This window comes from Alosa alosa, chromosome 7, assembly GCF_017589495.1.
Source record: "Alosa alosa isolate M-15738 ecotype Scorff River chromosome 7, AALO_Geno_1.1, whole genome shotgun sequence".
NCBI lineage: Eukaryota > Metazoa > Chordata > Actinopteri > Clupeiformes > Clupeidae > Alosa > Alosa alosa.
This window is the reverse complement of record NC_063195.1, coordinates 28,541,801-28,558,962: the sequence shown is the minus strand read 5'-3', so window position 1 is coordinate 28,558,962 and position 17,162 is coordinate 28,541,801. Positions and strand designations below refer to the sequence as shown.

Sequence of the window (17,162 nt, the reverse complement as noted above, 5' to 3'; positions counted from 1 at the left end):
GTGTGTGTGTGTGTGTGTGTGTGTGTGTGTGTGTGTGTGTGTGTGTGTGGTCTCTCAGTATGTATGTTGCTGTGTGTGTGTGTGTGTGTGTGTGTGTGTGTGTAGTATTTCAGTATGTCTGATGTCTGTTGCTGTGTGTGTGTGTGTGTGTGTGTGTGTGTGTGTGTGTGTGTGTGTGTGTGTGTGTGTGTGTGTGTGTGTGAAAGAGAGAGAGAGAGAGTGAGATAGAGGGAGGAAGAGAGAAAAAAAGAATGGGATACATCATATACCACATTCACTACACACCCACACGCAAGCACACACGCATACACACACACATGCACACACACAGAGAGAGAGAAAGAGAGAGCGAGAGAGAGAGAGAGAGAGTAGTACCAAAAATGCATTAAGATCATTTGCGGACACCAACATCTCTCTAATCTCCCTTAAACCGAGTTATGACACACTGAGGAGATGGAGAGTGTGAAAGTCAATCACATTAGCCTTATTAGCCCTGACCCAATCGGGACCTTGGGGTCAACTCATTTCACCCCTGCCCCATCTCCCGAGCCCACCCTCACTCATCAGTGCTCATATCCATTTATTGTACATTCAACACTGAGAGATGCAGTGGCCAGTCTGCTCAGTGTTCATGGATAGGTCATTTGTATGGGCATGCTATGTGCAGTAAAGCCAGAGAGATTTTGGAGACATTTTTCATGCAAACAGTAATAGTGAGGACCAAAATGAATGTGACATTGAAACTTCAAAGCATTTCTTCCATGAGAATGTTTTTTTTTTAAAAAAACCTTCATTTAAAAAGGTATTTTATGTTTAAGCAGAACATTTTTTGAAGTGCCTCTTCAACTTTCGTTTCAATTTATTCACTAGATTCTCTATCAAAGACCACCATAACATTCCAGAATTTCATCTGTTGTAGTGCAGGCGCACCACAACCAGTGTTGGTCTTGAATATGGAGCCGAAATTGTTCCGACTGCCCTGTGCTTAGCAGGGAGGAGAAGGTGCTGGATGGTAGGAGATGAGCAGATGCAGGGGGCAGTGGTTTGAGATGCATCCCTCATCAGAACCAAGCCAGCAGTGATACGACTCCTAGAGAGCCAGAACAGACCACTTACAACATAGATGTTGAGTGAATATTTTACAGAGGCAACCGCAGATCACCATATTTTATTCATGCGTCAGAAATGATGAAGTATCTCTGATGTGCTTGTTCATGGCTGGGTGTTGTTTTGATGTGGCTGAATGGAAAGCCATTAACCTTCCATTTTTAGCACAAACCTCCAATTTTCTTTAGTATCACTGAGTAAAATCGATTAAGCTTTCACACTGTGGTGCCAACTGACGCAAAACTCAAACAATACAATCTGAACACTGGGAGACTGAACCCAATGTAGGCCTTTGAAGCAGCTTTTCTTGTTGTTCTTTTCTCTTGCTTTTATTTTTCTGTTGTTTTGTTTGTTTTGCTCTTTATACATTCAGTTCATGTTACTTTTGTCCAAGGTTACACAAAAGGCAATAGGAAAGTCTGAGTGGCTTGGACCCAAAAGTTCTCAGCAGAATATTGTTTATAGTTTAATGCTCAAATTCAGTAGAGATCTAGCAGTGGATAATATCTGGCATGTTTTTGTGTGGTTCCTGTCTTGATCCATTGAGCTGATTTAAAAAGCCTGAAAAACTCCCTCATTATAGTGTATGGTGTATGAGAAACTCCCTTATTATAGTGTATGGTGTATGAGAAACTCCCTCATAATAGTGTATGGTGTATGAGAAACTCCCTCATAATAGTGTATGGTGTATGAGAAACTCCCTCATTATAGTGTATGGTGTAGGATGGCCATCCCTCTGAGCATGGAGGTCCTCACTGGAGGTCTTCTGCAGTCCCTCTCATCTTTTTATTATTTGGGCTTTTAATCGAGCGTGACGAGGCTCTGTGCCAAGTATTATCTGTGTGTGTGTGTGTGTGTGTGTTTATGTATGTGTGTGTGTGTGTGTGTGTAGAGAGAGAGATGTGCTCTGATTAAATCTGGGGGAAGAGATCGGCGCCAATATAAAAGGAAGATCACTCTTCATAAAGCGGCAAATGAAGTGGACTTAATTGGGACACAGACCCTGCACTCAACACCTTCTTACAGCCCGGCAGTAAAACACTAATTCAATATTGTAGTCGAGGGCCATGAGCTCCATTAAAGCCACTGTGGCCTGACCAGCTGTGGGGAGTGGGGAGGGAGGGGGAGGGGAAGAGGGAGGTGGGGGGTCATGTTTGGCCATAAATCAGGGGTCCTCCTCGCGGAGAGGAACTGTGGTGGAATTCGGGGGGTGAGCCACAGGGCATTAGGCTAAGGTGAGGAAGTACCCGACCTAGTGAGACATGTCACAAGCTGTCCGATTGGTCCATTTTCCGAGTCACCGGGTAGAGGAGGATAAGGGAGAGGCCTTTCTGAACGGATTGGGAGTAATCTGTCTTTGAGGAAGCTCATAGTCAACTTCATACCACCTTCTTGTTCTTGTTTCAGGACATAGAATAGGATAGAGGAGGATGAGGAGAGAGTAGGAGGAGAGGAGGAGAGAGGAGGAGGTGAGAGGTCTTTCTGAACGGATTGGGTGTGATCCATCTTTGGAGAGGCTGAAAGACACACTGGTTTCACTTGCACATAAGCGGCAGTGGAGGATTCAGGAGGACCCGAGTTCTGCTCTGTTCTGGGATCAGCTGTATCCAGACTTAAACACTCTTCTCACCAACCGTGCTGCGCAGCAGATCAGAGAGACAGGCTAACAGTTTTCCAGTGAGAGGGGCTTTATGCCACTGGCCAAATGGACTGCTAAAGCTTCTCCTGTCAGTCAAGCTACACTCAAGATGGCAGTTGTTGATAGTAAGAGCTCTTAAGAGGTTTTCACTATAGAGTGATGCCCACAGGCAGGGCCGGAGTGGGGCCACTTTTCAGCCCGGGAGTTTCAGGCCCAAGACCAGCCCACGTTTTCCATAGTGGTGGAAATTGGATAAATGAGGCAACATTTCAGCTCTTACTATCCTGTAGTTTTTATTAGTACCATGGTTCAACAAATGTGTAAAGGTTATATTAATTCACTTCAACTGAGAAGTTAACAAAAAATATTCCACTATTCCACAAGTTAACAAAAACAGAAAGAAAGAAAGACAGAAAGAAAGAAAGCCTTTGAAATGTAGCCTATCCCACGCTTCCACAAAGAGGCATATTGAACTAATGTTTAGGCTACATGTTTTTTTGCATAGGCTATATTGTTGTTTGGTGATTTAGCCTACTCCTTTACTACACCCTCTTCTAAGCAAACAAGGCATATAGGTTCATCATGTAGCATAAATATTTTGCTCTTTCTTACATTAAATAACTTTAATTTATCCTCTTTACTTGTCCCTGTAGTCATGGCCTCCTCATCACTAATTTCAGGCATCATTTTCAATGGTCGACTGGTTGATCTGCTGCTCAGAGACTACAATTTTTACCGCATAGGCCTACACAGATCAAACTTCAGTTTTGTTATTAATATTTGCATACTGCAAAGTCTATGAATCGGATACAAAAGGCTAATATTTTAAGAAATGTAATATGTTGCTTGAAAATAGCTTGACAACGCTACAAACGTCCAATATTAGCCCAATAACTGCTAATAATCATTGCCTATAGGCTATCTCTCTTTACCAGTTGCCACTTTTGTCTGTAGGCCTAATCTAGAAGCTTGGCACATTTAGCAGCATCTACCTGGCCGTTTCAGTCCCTCCTGGCCTCTTTCAGTCCCTCCTGGCCTCTTTCTATGGCTACTGCAGGGCCGGCCCGGCAATCCGTATCTGAGAAAACTTTTTGGAAAAGATGGGCTATATGGACCCAACCAACTCTTTTTGGGAGGGGAGAACTCCCTCACACGGTAGGCTACAACCCATGCAGAGGCAACGGTGCCATGCACAGAATGAGGAACGTGTAGCCTACTTTAAGAGAAGTTAGACTAACGTGACAAATGTCAATATTTTTTTCCTCGACCGGCCCAAAAGTGAAGCGGCCCACCGGGAATTCTCCTGATTCTCCCGATTACCCACCCCGGGCCTGCCCACAGGCCAGAGACCCACACATGCTGCGCATTCCAGTTTCTGGTTATGGTATTCCACAGCGTTAATAAAAGCAGTCCTTTCGGTCACCTGTCCCTGCAAAAAAGTCTGGAGGGAGGGCAACACAGATTACTATAGCAACATTTCAGGATTCATCACAGTCCTACTTACTCGAACAGTCCAGGGGCCAAAGACAACCACTGACAGCAACAAAACAAGCTGTAGAGCTCAGTGACAATTGTTTTCATTAACACACTTCACACATTAACACTTTCTCCTTGGTGAAGGTTATGCAAATCCATGACACTTCAGAGAGCACCGAAGAGGCCAGAAGCACCAGAGAGCAACAACACCGTCACATGTATTTAACACTGTCATTTGTTGTTCAACACTGTCACAGGTACTTAACACTGTCATGTGTTGTTCACCACTGTCACCAGTACTTAACACTGTCATGTGTTGTTCAACACTGTCACAGGTACTTAACACTGGCATGTGTTGTTCAACACTGTTCAACACCGTCACAGGTACTTAACACTGTCATGTGTTGTTCAACACTGTCACAGGTACTTAACACTGTCATGTGATGTTCAACACTGTCACAGGTACTTAACACGGTCATGTGTTGTTTCCACTCCAGGGGAATGGTCTTGCCTTTTCCTGCGTTGGACCAAAAGGAATGTCAGCATCTTCTGTGTCAAACAGGTGCTAGATGACATACTCAATTAGCACAGCGTCAGATCTAATGTCAGTGCTTTGTCACAGACAGGGCTACAGTGCTGCATGCAGCAGCCTCCATCTCAGGGTTGGGTTAATGAAATTAGCATACTCATATTCCTAAATAAATTAACAAGACCTGGTGAGCACCTGCTGGAAATGTCCTCAAGAGTTCACACACACACAGAACACGCGCACATACAGTACACACACACACACACACACATACACACAGTCACACACACACAGGCTACGTTTATACAGTGACGATGAAAAGACGCAGAAGTGGCGTCTCATCTTCATTTTTTTATTTGCGTTTAGACGAGCATTCTCAGGGGGAAATCTTTGTTTATATGAAGACGCAAGAGTATGTGATATTCGATTGGATATGCATTCCAGACCGCTGGGTGGTGGTGTGATAGAACCCTGGTACGCCACGCCGCAGACATTCTAATTTGACAGTTTAGCCAGAGAGGTAATCAAGGATCTTTGGTTTAGCCGCTTAGGACGGAGACGAACCCGGTCGTCTTCAAAACTCTACACTCTGGAAGGAGTCTTCAGATTTTTATGCCTTTCAAGCCCCGATGGCGGGTCGCCGGTAAACGAAAGGCACTTATGATAAAATATTTTGTCGTCTTCCTTCGCAATCGTTCTCGTATAAACGGCCCCACAGTCACACACACACACAGGAATATATACATCCTTGTTACACAAGGATGAGTTGTTACACTCATCCTTGTGTAACAACACTTTTTTTCTCTGTGCTGTACTCTAACACTAACCCCAGGGTGGGTTTTTCTCTACTGTAAATGCGGGCATCCAGTTTGATTGAGTTATTCTGTTCTACTATACCATGTAGAAGAGGTAGCCTAATTGTCAAGCATGACCTCCTCTAATTGAGGAGAGGAGGAGATAAAAGGGACTAAAATAAGTACACAAATATAGCAATATACTGTAGTGGGGCTAAGAGAGGCCTTTGCAGACAATACTCACAGTTGAGTACTTGTACTACGATGGACGTATGGGAGTACACTTACCCACACATCAGCACACATACACTCCATCTGATTCTCTCTGTTATTTACTCAAACACACACACACACAGGCACGCACGTATGCACGCACGCATACTGTACACACACATTCTATCAATGTCCCAACTCCACTCCCTCTAAAACACATACACTCTCAACACAAACCCAAGGCATTTATCCGTTTGTGTTTCCGCCATGAAACAAGTCCATGTTCCATTTACCCATCCTTAAAATACTTTTTCTAAACTCTAATTACATAGGCCTACCTACACCACACAATTGGCCAAATAGATATTTTTCTGCTCAAAACCCAATTTAGTTAATCTAACACTAATATCTTTTACATTTAACAACTCTATATATGCTAACTTAATCATGGTGAACCTGATTAAATATCAAATCAGCCTTTCAAAACACATGTTGGCTGGCTGGTTTATTTTTCCTGTACATTTCCAGCACCATTTCAGCATCATTCACTTTTACTTGTTTACTTTTCATTTTTAGTTTTACTTCGTTGCCATGGTGATATTTTTAGAACTACCACTGTCATAAGTGAGTTCTATGCAAAGTAGAATTTTGGTGAAGAATTCCAACATTGCAACTTCAGATTCAGACACAACTCATGATAGAGAGACAGAGAGAGACACAGATAGAGATTCCTCCAGGACTTTTACTTTTACACAAAAACAAAACATGGAATATGCGGTTTATGATGATCGCTACATCTTGAAACTTTGTTTTCACTTACCACCCAACCCTGATCATCCAGGTATGATAAGAAATGTTTTTGACTTGAGCTTTTAGATGGACAGAAGGCTTAAACTTTCAGAAAGGAAGTTGGCTAATAATAGTACTGTAATGATTTTATGTTAGTTGTAATAAAACTTCTCAAGATGGCTTGAGCTGATTACCACTTCTATGCTCCATAGGTACCAGTTCATCAACTGGCCTAAGCCAGCGGGTCTATGCTCTGGTGACCAATATGAGACCAGATGAAACTTTGAGTTTGGAGAAGCTGCACTGCATCGCAGGAAGAATCCCAGCACTCCACCAGCGGCTCAGAGGTGCTCATGTTTATGTGCCTCCAGCTGACCGCCCAAGCCTGAAAATTATTAAGGCCCCCTACCAGCCATCCCCAGGTGACCATCCGGTTAAAGAGGCCTGGAAAGCCTACACTGGCTCAAGATGCCCTGTCTTCAAACCAGACTCACAGGCCACAGTCTACCGACCACAGGTAGCTATGCAAAAACAAAGGCCTCAGATGATGCCCCCTGTCGCTCTCGAAGTACCGTGGCACCCTGAAGAGGCGGAGGAGAGAAATGCCGATTTGGGCCCCACTACCCTGTACAGTGCCCAGGTGTCAGCAGATGGACAGAAGTTCTAATGGTGTTTACCCCAATCAACACTCTGGCGGGGAGAAGATCCCAGGGCTGTGGCGGTTTTCAGCTTATAACCAGGACAACACCCTCTACTTCTCAGTGGTTGTTAACGTCACGGAGGAGAGAGACATGCCAAAGAAGCCTTCAAACAGAAAAAGAAAGGCTGATGACAATGGCCAGCATGATGACCAGTCTCCTAGGAAAAGGGCCAACATACCATAAAAAATAAATTTGACTTGATACCATGTTTTTTCTTTATGTTAGCATGAATGTAAAGACTTAGACAGACTTTCACAGCTTAGAATGCAGTGATATTATTTACTCTACACATTATGGGGTTGGCAATGTTTATCCATCAAATGTCTTTTCAACAAAACCTATGGTGTCTCTCTTACACACATACTACACACACACACACACACACACAAACCCCACTATTAATCCCTCCCGAACAGGGATGTAGTTGTAAAAATAGAGGTGGGTAAACTATGGTTTCTGTGATCACGGTGAGGTGGACTGCGCCGTGCGTTATTGGATTTAAGGCATTCAAAACATGTTTCATGATGGTGGAGGTTATTTTCCAATGTTCATAACAATATCAGTGGTATGAGTGTACATGTGGATAATGTGGATAATACAACGTGATTTTGAATGTTAAAAGTCGCAATTGGTGAATCAACTCTTTTGAGAGGTGGATAAACTCTAATAACACTCTATTTCTAAAATTTCAGAGGTGGATAAACTGCGTTTAGCCTCCACTGCATTCCTGCTCCCAAACATGAACTACTGAATATGGATTCACACTACCCTCTCATAGACAGACAGACACACACACACACACACACACACACACACACTTCTATCAATGTCCCAACTCCGCTTCCTCTGAACACATACACGACTCTCGGTACAAACCCCAGGCATTTATCTGTTTGTGTTTCCGCCATGCAGCAGGCCCTGGTCCCAGAGGGCCGTTTCTGAAGGAGGGCCTGAGCGTCGTCTCACCCACTGACCTTATTCAGCAATCCGCCTCCAAAAGATCCCACAGGTGAGCAGTTCACCAAGCAGCACCACCACCTCAACAGGACAAGGATGGATGGCCCCTAAAAGTAGCGCATGGCGGCGTTTCCCTTTGGCCATTAGTGTTCCTTCACACTCGACTGGGCCATAAATAAATCACCATACTTGCCCCCCCATTTCATAGTCAGGGGGGTATCACAGCGGCTCGTAATCTAGGGAATCATAACACATAAATCATGATTATGCTACAAAGGAGAAAGTGGAATGACGGTGCACACATTGAAACAAATGTCCCCCTTTCCCTCAAAGGTCCCAATTCTCACTATCTGACCAGTGTGTGTATGAGTGTGTGTGTGTGTGTGTGTGTGTGTGTGTGTTGTGTGTGTGTGTGTGTGTGTGTGTATCAGTGTGTGTGTGTGTGTGTGTGTGTGTGTGTGTGTGTGTGTGTGTGTGAGAGAGAGAGAAAGAGAGAGAGAGAGAGACACACAGCTTCATTCACTCCCAAAGGGAAATCTAGATGTAGGGGACGTTGCGATACAAATCAGTGGCAGGGGATAATGGGCCTGTTGACTCCAGTGGCCAAGGTCATCATACCGGAGGATTGATCACTCTAAATGTCATGATTTTGTTAATGTTATGAATTGGCTCGATGTGTTAGGGGGGGAGGGTCGTGTTTCTGCAGTGAGATGAGGACGAGGAGGAGGAGGAGGAAGAGATGGATGGCGTTTGAGGGGGAGTGGAAGGAGAGGAGATGGAGAGATGGAGCGGAAGGCTGGGGGAGGAGAGAGATGGATGGGTAGAACAGGGAAGGCAGCTGAAAAAAGGAGAAGGGAGGGGAGGGGGCTGTGTTGTGCGTAACAGAGAGCCAAGGGCAAAATAAGTCATCATTAGGATGGAATGGAGATAAACAGAGAGAGAGAGGGAGAGGGAGAGAGAGAAGGAAGGAAGGATGTGGGTAGAAAGGAGTGGGAAGAGAGGGGAAAAATTAGAAGGCACCAGGCAAGAAAAATGAAGGCTTATCAGAGGGAGATGGCGATAGCAGGAAGAGAAGTCAAGTGGTGGAAAGGTGAGGGAGAGAGAAAGATCGAAAGAGAGAGAGAGAGAGAAAGATAGAGAGAGAAAGATAGAGAGAGAAACAGGGGAAGAGAGAGATGTGAACTAAAGACAGAGAGGGGGAGAGAGAAAACAGGGGACAGAGGGAGGGAAGAAGAGGAGGATGAGAGAAAGAGAATAAATTGAAAGTGAAACAAATATATTCGGTGAGTCACAAGGAAGATCAGTTGTGCTTTGTGTGTGTGTGTGTGTGTGTGTGTGTGTGTGTGTGTGTGTGTGTGTGTGTGTGTGTGTGTGTGTGTGTGTGTGTGTGTGTTTCTTGTGCCATGCAATCAACTGCAGGTAAGGAACAGCATGCGATGTTCCCTCAGCCTGCCACTTAACGAGGTTTGGCAAGACACATGCTGTTGCGTGTGTCGCCCCTATTAGCCACAGCTCCCGGTTAAACAGTATTCCTCCGACCTGAATGGGCTACGCTCACGGACTACACAAGTCCCCAACAGTTCAAACACATGGTTAGAGGTCTCAGTCCTTAAAGCAGGCCATCTGGCTCATCAAATTCTGTTGTTTAGCAATTCAGGTCTCTCGAAATGTGTGTGTGCTGAACACTGTGTGTGGGAAAACTGACTGAAAAGCTAAGAAAGTGTTAGTGCGTTAGTGCATTAGCCCACAGGCTAGGTTTCAACCAGCTTGAAAATGTAATAGTGGGAGGAGCACCCATGAGGATGAGCTGTCTGTAAACAGCCAATCTGCTGCAGCCTGTTGCCATGTTCATGTTCATTTGCTCCCATCAAGGCAAAGGTATCGGAGAAATGTATGTGTGTGTGTGTGTGTGTGTGTGTGTGTGTGTGTGTGTGTGTGTGTGTGTGTGTGTGTGTGTGTGTGTGTGTGTGAAGGTGGCCATTGTGTGTGTGTGTGTGTGTGTGTGTGTGTGTGTGTGGTGTGTGTGTGTGTGTGTGTGTGTGTGTGTGTGTGTGTGTGTGTGTGTGTGTGCAGAAGGGGCCATTGCCTGCACAGCAAAAAAAAAAAAAAAACAACAACAATAGAACACAATCTCCACACACACAGTTATGGCGTTATTGTGAAAAAGTGACTCAAATGTCACTCCTCTGGTCCTGCTTGTGTATGCACTCAAGCTCTCACTGCACGTTAAACAAGTCGGACGCCCTCCCGTGGGCACCCAGCCGTGCCCGCAAATTGCGAGGGGCGTTGACATCGATGTGCGGAACTGGATCCCGGAGAGCGTGGAGGCACTGAGAACACTGTAATTACGTTCCGACTCCTTTTCTATTATTTCTTAGATGGTGGTCGAGACGGAACCGCGGCGCAAGCTATCGGCGTCTCTATGCTTTTGTTGATGCATTACCATTACAATGAGTCGTATGAATGGCCACGTCTCAGACTTAGCCCTTAGAGATAAACACAGACGTTGGCAGTGGGGCGGTATCACTAAGAGGGTATAAGAATTATGCCTTAATGATTGGGGAAGCTTGCTGGGGGGAAGTGGGTAGGGGGTGGACACGAGACTGTGTGTTGCCTCAAGGCCAGTTTTCATTCAATTATTGTTGTCATTGCCCTGTGCCTGCATGACAAATGTATGTCTGATGAAATTGTAAATTTAGAAATAATAAATCAATGTTTGATTTAAGTTCCAGTAACTAGAAATACATGCCTTAATGCATTTAGCATGGAAGTGGTCTTTAATTTTATTTCAGGACATAAGTTATGGATATGGAAATGAATAGAAAATGAGTTAGAAAATGTTGAGAGAACATAGCGGAATGGCTAAAAGCTATAAGCTATTCCATGAGAGAAAAACTCACAACTACAGGCTACCAATCTTTATCTTGTGACTTGCGACATCTGTTTAAAGATAGATAGAGATAGTTTAAAGAAAGTCATGAGAGAAATGTTACAGTTTCAGAATATCAGTGAAGCCCAAATTTAAATGTGTTCTTGTGTGTTACTTTCTCACCACCCTAAGGACACGACTCTGCCGAGAAACGTGTACCAAGGCATCGTCAGAGAGTACCAGCATGCCACCTGGGAACAAAAGCCAGGTTTAATTTGGGTATTGTGTAGTGGTTTGGGGTGGATTGCACCGCACGTTTCTCCCTCATTTAGCTAAAACATGCATTAGCATTCCGCAGCAGTCTCTGTGAGTGTGAGATAAGCCCGGTACCCAGGACACAGAGCTATGGGGGCTTTGGCCCCGGTGTACTCATGCGGTAGGAAAACAGTGCAATCCCGGAAAACAACCCCCCATCCCAGAAGCTGAAGCCCCCCCCCCACCCCACCCTGGTTACCTCCGCTAGCAAACCGGCTCACATCGACCTTAATTCAATTTTCACACAAGTCAATGGACCGCAAATCCTATAATTCTTTGAACGAGGGCCAGCGGACGTATGGTAATGAACCCAACTGGACTGACTGAAGCCGCCTCTCGTGGTCTTGGGCAGGTGCTTGGAACGATAGTTCCACATTCTGAAGAATGCTCCACAGCATGTCTCTAGGTCTCAATCTCAAAGGCCTTGATCGGTTGAAATTGTGTGCTAAGTTAATCAGGACAAAACAAGTGATGTTAAAGGCAAACTATGCAGTTTTTTTAGCTTAATATGCAGTTTTTTTTAGCTTAATTTACCTTAACTTACCAGTTTCAGAGTCATTGGAATGGTTATATGATTTTTTTCGGGTTGAATGGTGGCCGTCTCGCTTCCCCCCTAGCGCGCGTGAGTGGAAAAACCACCCTTGCAACTGTGGGCCGACGGCCTCAGTGTCAGAAAACAAGTGACGAGTGTAACAAATTGCTTTACTGCATTTAAATACACACACACGCCAGGCACCGGCTAGAACAAGGTAGCGGGGGCATAGGACTAACATAATGTTGACACAAATCATCGACATACATACATACATTGAATTTTATTGCCCACTACACTTTATTCCCACTACCACAACAAACACTCATGATGATTACAAGGGATGCATAGCACTTGTTCTATCAACATCACCCACTGTCATGACAACTCATAATACCATCTGCCATCTGCAAGTCCATGTGTAGTGTACAGCACGATTCTGTGAGTGGCTCAAGTGTTTACTTAAAATATGCATCACTCCAGTACAGACATATGGAGGTTGAAGTGTGTGTGTGTGTGTGTGTGTGTGTGTGTGTGTGTGTGTGTGTGTGTGTGTGTGTGTGTGTGTGTGTGTGTGTGTGTGAGCTGGGGGTGGGGGTTGTCAGTGTTAAGCGAGTGTTGCTGCCGCCATCACTTCTTTAATTTCTACGTCCTCAGCGTATGCTCAGTGCAGTGAAGCGCCTACGGAGCCTGTGCTCCTGAGGGCTGTTTGTCATGAGAGCTCTCTTGTGTTGAACGTCTCTCCATGGCTGATTTGAAGTGAGGATTGTGTTTTGTTCCCATTTCACATACTAAGCACACACACACACTACACACACACACACACACACTACACACACACACACACACAAAGGCATAACAGTGAAGCAGGCGAATCAGGAGGGATGGTATATCATAGAACTCACACATATACCGTACCCCCACATATTCACACACACACTATCTTACTAAATATAGCTACAGGCCGTCTCTTGTGTGCCTTATACCTTATTAAGCGTCAACTGAACTTTTCCCCCATTGCCCACGTACAAACAGCCACCATGTGCAGACAGTGAAACACATACACACACACACACACACACACAATTTATATTGCATAACATAGCAGTTTACGTAAGTATGTCAAACACCCACACTGTGTAAATTGACTGGTTTCATAGGAGAGAGGATGAGAGAGATAGTGTGTGTGTGTGTGTGTGTGTGTGTGTGTGTGTGTGTGAGAGAGAGAGTGTGAGTGGCAGTGGAGAGTCTGTGGGAGAGCCACGGTCACGGATGAGAAGATCCTTCCTGTTTCGATCACACCGCAGGTGAATTCGGCATTCAGTGATTCAGCATTTCATTGTATAAAATCCTGCTTTCGGAACCTTTACATAACGATATACACTCACACATGTGAGTGTAAGTCGATATTGTGCCCCCCCCCCTCACTCTCTACACCTTCCTCTCTCTTCCTCTGTATCCACCCATCTCTCTGTCAGCAGTATCTTAGGAAAGACAGCCCGGCAGGCAGGGGTTAAACCCAACAGCGCAGCCAGAGAGCTAAGGCCCCCGTTTGCTCCCGAGGCAACAGTCAATGCGGAGACATGGTGGGCGCTTTTCTTTGTTTGAAAAGGTCACTCCCAAACCCAAGTTCCCTTTTCTTCAGTTGGGGGTGCGTTCCAGTCGCAATCAGTCTTTTTTTTTTTTTTTTTTTGCATCTGCCTCGCTTTCTCGCCTGAACGCTGGCTGACTAGCTGGCAGTGAATAGCCATCTATCAGTGAATAGCCATCTCTGCCTCTCTTGAATCACAAGCGCTTCTTATTTTTATGCATCTCACTTTATTCATGCATTTTTCCCCCTCTTTTTCTCTTTCCTACCATTCTCTCTGTTTGCAGTTAATGGTGCCAGAGAGAGAGAGAGAGAGAGAGAGAGAGAGAGCCTGTGATATACAATAAGATCACCATGGCAGTGTAAAGGTGAACAGTGCACATTCCGGGCACGGGTTATTTATAAAGAAGAGGATCCATGAACAGCCATGTACACTCTGTGCTCTATGTTCGTTCGTTCATTTGTTCGTTTCACGGTCGCCGGGTCGGATTGATGTGTCAATATCGACTGCGTGCGTTGAGGCCCCCAGCCAGGGCTCAAAGGCCTGCTAGAGATAAATAAGTACCCCTACATAATCTGTATTCAGGAGCACACAGACCTGCTCACATAAATCAGGCTTATGGCTCACTGTGGGGTAGAGGGGTGTGTGGTGGGGGCAAGAGGACATGGTGTCTCCTAACGTCTCCCGGGAGTCCCCTTCTAGCATGGCCACTAATGGACTTCCCCTGGCCACATCTGTCTGGGTTGGGTCGTTTGTTGTGGCATGTTATTTCCCCGTCGAGTTTGGACTGTCATCAACATGTCAGTACACCTGACGCGATCTGTGACAGGAATGAAAGCATGAACCATGCGACGTTCCTTATAACCTGCGACCGCTGGGCGTGGAACCCGCAGAACAGAGAGAACCTTTGTCTTTTGTTTAAGACCTTCAAGGTGGACCCCTGCAGCCCAGTCCTGGGAACCTGAGATAAGACTGTTCATTTGAGCCATCGGAGATTGAACTCAATAGAGCATGTCTCAGTCCAATGACAGTGTTCTCTTTTACTGCAAGTCTTCCATCAGTTTCATGTGTGCTCCCCTGTATCCATCAACTTCACTAGACATCTTATCTGAGATACCCAAGCTCCAGTGTTACTACTACCCTATTTGGCCCAATACAGAGTGAGCAATCTGTCAGTAGCAAAACGGGTTTGTTCCTGTGCCTCAACGGTCAAAACTGGTGGTGGTGTGTGCAAAAGAATCTACCAAATGAATGTGTATATTTATTTATCACCAGTATATTCTGTAACATACTAGTGAAGCTAACTGTTGATAACCTCTTTTCACCACAAAGTTTGGAGGAGGGAGTTTCCTACAGCACACTGTAGAAAATGGATCTTTATTCACCACGCACTATGCCTCCAGAAATCATAGCACTTTGTGTGTAGAAACATCCCAAATGATAACTGGAATCAATAAAAGTATCTGAAGTCAATGAATCAATAAAAGTATCTGAAGTAAATTAATCAATAAAAGTATACTAAGTAAATTAATCAATAAAAGTATACTAAGTAAATGTATTATTTTTTTCTATTGATGGATCCAAAGGCTCTGACAAAATGCTTCTACACACAGATGTCCCCTAGCGTGTGGTTCTCCTGATTAGTATTCTGTTGTGATTTATAATGAGTGTCTACCTAGGGCATGAAGCAACAAGCTTATAGCTGTTTTTTGAGTTTTTCAGTTTACTTTTCAAAATGTCTGGTTTTCCATTGAGGGGTTATGGAGGGGGGAGGAGGCATGTGTGTGTGTGTGTGTGGGGGGGGGGTATGTATGTGTGGAGCTAAAGAAGAAGAAAGAGAGGGGCAGAAACACAGACATCAGCACCCCCCTAAGCCACAGCACCACCCCACCCCCCCCCCCCGCTCGATTCAGTGTGTAGGCGAAACAGAAAATCATTGCTTCCAGGACAAATTAAAGCGACTGTGTATATCAAAGGCCTGCTGCTGTCTGCACCTGCTGCTCCTCAGCCTAACCCCCCAAACACACGCACACACACACACACACACACACACACACACACACACACACACACACACACACACACACACACACACACTCCCCTTCTCTCTCTGATCCCCATTCATCTACGTAATGTAAGGCCTCACCTTGCGTTTTTTTGTGCTCTCCGTCACCAGATGTGGTGTTAGCCTTTTATCAGTCACAAGAAATGGAGGAGAAAAAAAGAAAGACCTCCAGACTTGTACTCGACTCAAAAGGGAAAGCTCCATCTTTTAGCCCACCTGTTTGTCATCGCCTCACATTTCCCCCTGCATCTATATAGTCAAGTCAAGTCACATTAATTTACTGTATATAGCACATTTTTTTATAGACAAAGTGCAACCCAAAGTGCTCCACACGCAGACATCAAGACATAAACAGCCAAATAAACAAATAATTGACAATAAACAAAAACAAAATGCTGGATTTGCCAGCATACAGTACACCTACACAGACATTTAGACAGGAAATAAACAAATGAACAATAATAGTCACTCAAAGCGCCTCACATAGACAAAGACAAACAAAAACACTCAATAAGTCCACAGGCAATGGTGGTGCTTTGTCTGACATGAACGCAACATCGTTGAGTCCTTCAACAGTCCCACCAGGCTGCTAGATCTGAAGAGCTTTGTGTCAGGTCGTTTGATCTGAGCAGCTTCTCCTGGCAAACGCAATAGCCATCAACTGTCCAAGCAGCAGTCCTATTAGCTAGCATGCTAGCTGCTAGTCCTACTGCACACATCCCCATCTAAACGCTGGTCAAGGGTTGCAGTTTGGCAGCTCTTTGGTGACGGACTCTGACAACGCTACGTTTCACACAGAGTTATAGAGCTTTCCCGAAGTGAAGTCCCTGACCAGATGCTAGTCCAGAATCTTCAGGCAGTTGACACTGCTGTTGCAACCGGACTGTCTCGGATTCAAAAAAGTGATATATCTATTATTCAGTGAGTCATTTCATTTAGGGTGAGTGTGTGTGTGTGTGTGTGTGTGTTTGTTGTGGGGGGGGGGGGGGTCACTCACTTCAACTCACTTAGACGGGAGGAACAACCTCTCCTGAAGGGCATCGGAGTCTAAGGTCTCCTCACGACTCCTTTGAAGTCATACAAGAACTTGTTCGCAGTTAAAAGAGTAATAGGTCTAATAACTTTTGCCTTTGCCTCCGGAAAAAGATTTGTTCCATTTAATTTCTTTTCATTCATTTCTCTTTTTTTTGGTATTCCTGCAACATCTCAATAATACAATCTGCATCTGTGATGAGACTGGGACCTGCAGTCCCCATCACTCCCTTCAAGGGCCTGTTTGAAAGATGAAGGAGCGGAAAAGCCAATCCTGTCTCGTTGTGCGAGGGTGCTTGGCGATAACTAGCTGTGACTAATATGGGCCCCTGTTGAATATTCAGTGGCGTGTGTTGCTAATAACTACAGGCCTGCGATGGAGAGTTTAAAAATGCATTCCGGCCAATGAGGATGGGCCCCTGTCATCTTTAAAGGAGGCCATTAGCGAGGCATAAGGCAATTAGCGTCGTCATTGGTACATAATTGTGCCATAAAACTTAGATGGCTGAAGACACATGACTCGGAGAGCGAGAGAGAGAGGATAAAGCAGAAGTG

The 17,162-nt window shown here is 44.9% G+C and overlaps 1 protein-coding gene across 1 annotated transcript in view; it reads right to left on the bottom strand.

Moving 5' to 3' along the window:
- The window catches only part of LOC125298337 (voltage-dependent T-type calcium channel subunit alpha-1I-like), a 36,174-nt gene that overhangs the window by 6,035 nt on the left and 12,977 nt on the right, over positions 1-17,162 (bottom strand). The gene's annotated exons all lie outside the window — the stretch shown is intronic.